Here is a 6066-nt window from a genome sequence, read left to right as displayed (position 1 = left end):
CTTCGGACTGGAAAAGTCCTGACCCAAATTTTATTGGTAGCATCTCCTGACATTTCTTTTCTTGGGATGTGTGGAAATTCTACCCTGAAGTGGGGACACACCTCAAGATCACGTCTCCAGGTTGAACCAAAGGGATTTGCCCACGGTCATTGGTGACATCAATCTCTGCTTAATTACTGGTTTTGTTTTAATCCAGTTGCTTAGAAATCACTTCCGAGTGCTCTAAATAATAAAATATGTAACAGCTCTTATATCTTGGTGTAAATATTTCTAATTAAGATAATTTTGTCTCATCATTACCATGGTAGATATTTATATAAATATCTCTGGTTTGCTATCCTTAATCCTGGGGGACAAATTCTATAAAGGTTAGATTCCACTTTGATAATTATTTACACATGAAGGCTTGAAAATTCTGGAGATGAGACTGGATCAGCTGCTCCATGGCTGTTCTCACAGAAAGAATTTAGAAAGCCTGGAGGTCCTTGGGGGTATTTGGGTGTGGATATGACAGTGTGGTGAGAGACAGAGAAAGCAAGATAAGTTTCCAATGAATTGGTCAGGGAACTTTTAGGGAGCTGGGGGGAAAGAATTGAATCTATCCACAGGTGGTGTGTATAGTAAGTTGGTTTTTCTCCATAAAGTTGTTTACTGAAGGATATTGTCTTAATTAGCCAATCATGTGTAATGTGTTGACTAAATGACCAATGAGGTCCACCTGTAGCAAACCAAGGTATAAAAGAAGAGGATTGAATAGACAGGTGGCCTTTAGCCCTTAGCTTTCTGGTCTGAGTCTGTGCCATCTCTGACTCAACGGTGACATTTGGGGATCTGTGGGGCTATTAGGGATCCTCTCTGCACGCTGTGTCCTAACAGGAGCTTTTCCAATAAACATTGCCTGAAGCTCCAACTGTGCACATGACAGGAACCCCTCTGAGTGCTTCTGGGACATCCCAGCACTTTGGCAGCCTGGGGACTCCTGGGATGTCACTGTGGAGCCCCAGTCAGTGCCTGTGACAGATCGGTGCCTTTGCAGCCCAAGGTCCCCTGGGATGTCACCATGGAATGGCTGTGACTGCCTCTGAGCACAGGGCCCTTTACCATCCCCAGAAACCCCTGGGAGGTGTCCATGGAGTCCCTGTCTCTGCCTGTGACATTCCAGCTGTTGAAGAGCCTGGAGACTCTTGGAAAGTCCCCATGGAACCCCTCTGAAGGCCTGTGACAGATCTGATCTTTAGCGGGCAACCATCCCCAGCCCCCTGTTGCTATGGTCAGTTTCCATGGCAACCATCCCCAGCCCCCTGTTGCCATGCTCAGTCCCTCGGCAGCTCCATGCAGACCCCATGCCAGGGGTGGGTGCCATGGACACCAGCTCAGGCCTGCAGCCAGAGCCCGTTGCCATGGCAACCATTGGCAGCCCCATCCCCAGGGTCATGGGATCCCAGATCCACAGAACTGGCTGAGCTGGGAGGGACCCATCAGGATCCTGGAGTCCAACTGCTGGCCCTGCACAGGACACCCCAACAATGCCAGCCTGGGCCTGGCAGCGCTGGCCAAACGCTGCTGGAGCTCAGAGAGCCCTGGAGCTGGGAGCCTTCCCTGGGGAGCCTGGGCAGTGCCCCAGCAGCCTCTGGGGAAAAACCTTTTCCTGAGATCCAACCTGAGCCTGCCCCGACTCAGCTGCAGCCGTTCCCTCCAGTCCTGTCCCTGGGCACCAGAGGGAAGAGATTCCCACAGCCCCAGCCAGGGACCCGCTCCCAAGGCTGTTGCCATGGCCACCAGGGCTGGGACCAGCTGGGATGCTCGGTTTCCACTGGCTGGGGTTTAGGAATGGGATTCCTCAGATTCCTGCTCCAGCTAAAACCACGCTGCTGCTCTCTGCCCTCCTGTCTCCCATGGAATGCACAAAAGGCAAAGATCCTGGGCTGGGATAAGAACAATTTATTGGGAACAGCAACGAGATAAAGAACAAACAGGAACAGAACAATACTGCTAACAAAAGGGAAAAGAAAAACTATTTACAGGGAAAACCGAAACACAACTCACTGGGTCATCCTGGCCACATATTTCCGCCTACCTGGCAAGGATACTCTTCTCCTCAGGGAGAGAGAGACCCTTTCCTGCCTCTGGCAATGACCTGAGGAGGGAGTGGATCTAATGACATGGCCCTGGCCAGAACCTCATGTTCATTGATCCCACATCATGTCATTGGCAGGAGCAGGAAAAGGGACAGGTGTCTTCCCAGCATGGATTACAGTGAACATGGAACACAGGTCTCTTCCCAGTGTGGATCCTCCAATTGGGTATGAAGCTGGAGCCAGGCACGAAGCTCTCGCTGCAGTTGGGGCATTTACAGGGCTTCACTTACAGGTGCCTCTGTTGGTGTCTGGTTAAGTTAGAACTGTTGGTGAAGCTCTTCCCACACTGGGAACACTCGTAGGGCCTTTCCCCAGTGTGGATGCGCCGGTGGGTGACGAGGTGGGAGTTGTACTTGAAGCCCTTCCCACAGTCCAGGCAGCGGAAGGGCCTCTCATCAGTGTGAATCCGCTCATGCAGGAGGAGATTGGAGCTGGTGTGAAACCTCTTCTGACACTGGGGACACTCGTAGGGCCTCTCCCCAGTGTGGATGCGTTGGTGGGTCACAAGGGTGGATCTGTAGCTGAAGCCCTTCCCACACTCCCCACACTCGTAGGACCATTCCCCGGTGTGGATCATCTGGTGGCTGATCAGGGTGCTGCTCTGCCTGAAGCTCTTCCCACACTCCAAGCACTTGTAGGGCTTCTCCGCTTCTCCCCACCATGAAGCTCCTCATGGACCATCAGCTCCGAGCTCTGGCTGAAGCTCTGTCCACCTTCCTGGCACAGGGTGGGTCTTTCCTCCTCAGAGCACCCTGGGCTGGGTTTGCAGGCCCTCATCCTGTGGGATCTCTTGGGCTTTACCTCCCTGTTCGATTCCTGTGCCATGGAGTCCTTCAAAACAGCTTCTTCCACGAGGCTCTGCTGTGAAGATTTGTCATCTCCGGTCTCCATCCTCAGCACCTTGTCTGGGGGATGAAGGACAAGGAGTGGATGGGCTTTGCCTCTGTGCCAGAGGGAAAGGGAACGAGACACCCCCAGTGCATCCCCAGCAGGATGGCCAAGGCAGAGGGGTTGTCCTGCAGCCACGGGCCATGCTGAGCTGGGAGATGCAGCAGGAGAGAGGGAGAAAGGGGCACTGACTTCCTCCTCACCTGCCGGGGTGTCGTGGGGCATCTTCCTCTTCCTTGCAGCATCCCCCTCCATCTGGCTAAGGTTTGGGAATGGGAAAACCTGGTCTGGGAGAAAAAAAAAAGGGATGAATACATCAAGTTTTGTACGGGTTTCAAGGTAAACCAGGTGGAGATTCTAAGCCAGAATTACAATTTAATAAGAAAATTAAGATCAAAGCAATGAAACAGAAACACTGCCTTAAACTGACACAGTCAGGATATAACCTGGCACCCTGTTGGTCAGGGTGCTGGTAGCAGTCCCATTAAATGGTGGCTGCAGTCCTGTTGCAGTGATGAACGTGATTCTGTTGAAGCAGTGATCCTGTAGAATGGTCTGGTCTTCCTCTGAAGGTCCAGTGGTGCTTATGGAGCTCTTGTCCTCTGGGAATCCAGTAGCCAAGGTGCTCCTGGTGCTGCAAGGCTCAGTTTATATCCAGGTAGGAATGCTTGGCTCCTCCCCCTGGGCAGAGCATCCCACAATGGGATGATGTCATTTTACCAGTCCTGCAGGGACACTCAATGGCCCATTCACAGAAGATAGCCCCTGGAGAGCGTTATCAGGGCTGAGTCATGGAAGAGATAAAGAACACTGCCCCGCCTGTTTATTACAGTTTGTCAACATGGTGATGGAAAACATGCACTTGGTTACATCTGACACTGTAACCTGAAACAGTGGGGTAATCCCTGCTGGGGGGTGAAACCACCTCCCTTACCCAAACTGGCTCAGGTGTCAAACCCCCACTCCGGGAAGGCCACTCACACAGGGGACAATGTCACACTTGCCCTGCACCAGGGGATGTTTCTGTCCCTGTCACTCCCTTGTTTTCTCCCCCTTTCTCTTTCCATCTCTCTCTACCTCACATTTACTGTTCAATACCATCCACTTTGGATTTGGTCTCATTAGCACCTTAACTGGGAAAGAGGCATCTCTCTAACAATTTTCTTAACCAGATTGTGACATTATTTTGGCACAGTAAGTTCAGGGCACTGTTCTCTGACCCCAAGTGCCTTTGACAACAGCATGGTTCCCTCAGAGGAGGAGGTTGTGGGTCTTTCTGCAGGAACTCTTGGAAATCTGGACGCAGCTTCCTCTGAGTGACTCATGGGAGAACTGATGAGGAAAATGGCTTTTGTGGGTGGCCAGTGTAAAGAAAATATTTTCTTGTCCTTCCTTGAAAAGTTCATTAAAATCACTGGAGGAAAGAGAGCAAATGTTACCAGCGAGACTGACAAGGTTCATTTACCCCAAGGTGAGGAGCACAAGGCTGCTGAAAGTCCCACAAGGAGCCCAGCTCCATGAGGTAAATTCCCAAATAATCCCTGAATTCACAGGCTTCGAGGCCTTCCCACATGTGAGAATACATTTTCTCTTCATCCCTATCACTACTGTGACAGCTACACGGAGCTTTCTCTTCCTTTTAATAGTCTGTATTGATCCAAATTTCCACGTTTCTTTTATCGGCACCTGCCAGCAGCTGAGCTGAACCGATGAAACTTGGAATTGCCACAGAATTGCTTCTATTGTTGGTTTATTAATGTTTGGGTTTTGTTGTCATTTCCATCACAAGTGAGTTGTGGGAAGAGCAAATATTCCTCAAGGCATTTAATGTAGTGTTAAGTTTGATTTCTGCCAAATCTATTTTGTCCAGTGCCCAGGGCATGCTTGAGGGGTCTCTGTGCCTCTTGCCCTGGGTAATGCTTGGGAGGGGCTTGGGGGGAATTTTGTCCTTGTCCCTGTCACCCCAGGCCATTCCCCAGGGAGTTTCCATCATTCTCACCCAAGGGAATGCCTGGGGGGTCTCCCTCCCTCTCATCCCTGTGCCAGGGGGTGCTTGGCCCAGTCTCTGTCCCTCTCAGCCCAGGGGATGCTCGGGGGTCTCTGTCCCCTCACCCTGGTGGTTGCTCGGGGGTCTCTCCATCCCGTTGGCCTCAGGGAATGCTTGTGCAGGGCTGGGGACCAGGGGCTCTGTGTCCCTCTCACCGCTGAGGGTGTTCAGGCCTGGGGGGGCTCTCTGACCTTCTCATCCCTGGGGAGGCCAGGGGGGTCTCTGTCCCTCTCAGCCCTGGTGTGACCCCACCCAAACATCATCGGGGTCAGAGGGACAGAGACCCCCCAAACCCCCAGAAGGGCTGAACCTGGGATCATGCTCATACCCCCATTTTTCTGTTTAGCCCAGAAATGAGTTCTGCACCTTTAAGGCAGGTTCTGAGAGCGAAGGCAGGCAGGAAGTGAGCAGGTTTTTTAAGAAACTGCACTCCTCCATATTCTGGCTCCTGGACAGACAGATAGCAGGACAGGGCTCTCCATTGGTTTTAGTTAGTTTTTAGCTCTCTGAGGCAGATAAGTGCCCTGGACTGTGGTTTTTCTTTTACTTTAGAGCTGTTTAAACCTGCTCTCAATATCCAGAAGAGCACTGGCAGCTCCACCTGTGGCCCATTGGGCCAAGCCTGGTCCATGGCATTTCCAGTGCTGGAGAAACTGATAAGAGACTGAGTGAGCAGAGCTACAGCCCACAGAGGGACTTTCTGAGTTTGTCATCTCTTTTGGAGCAGCAAGAGGTTTTGTTGTTTAATATTGGTCATCTGCTCTACTCGTGAATTCCTTGCCTGTTAAATAACCAGGTTTTTCCACTTTTCTCCAAGGAAATCTTTCCCCAAACTAACTGGGGGAGATGCTGCTTGAATTTGCTTTCTAGAGGAAACCCCTTTTGGAGGTTTTCTCCCAAATTTGCCCTAAACTAGGACAGGGTGGTGGAGAGAGGAGAGAGCCCCAAGTGCCTGGACTGGGAGGAGGCTGGAGAGAGGGACCCTGGAACCCC

The sequence above is a fragment of the Passer domesticus genome, chromosome 10 (genome assembly GCF_036417665.1).
Source record: "Passer domesticus isolate bPasDom1 chromosome 10, bPasDom1.hap1, whole genome shotgun sequence".
Taxonomy (NCBI): domain Eukaryota; kingdom Metazoa; phylum Chordata; class Aves; order Passeriformes; family Passeridae; genus Passer; species Passer domesticus.
Note: the sequence above shows the minus strand (reverse complement) of the source record.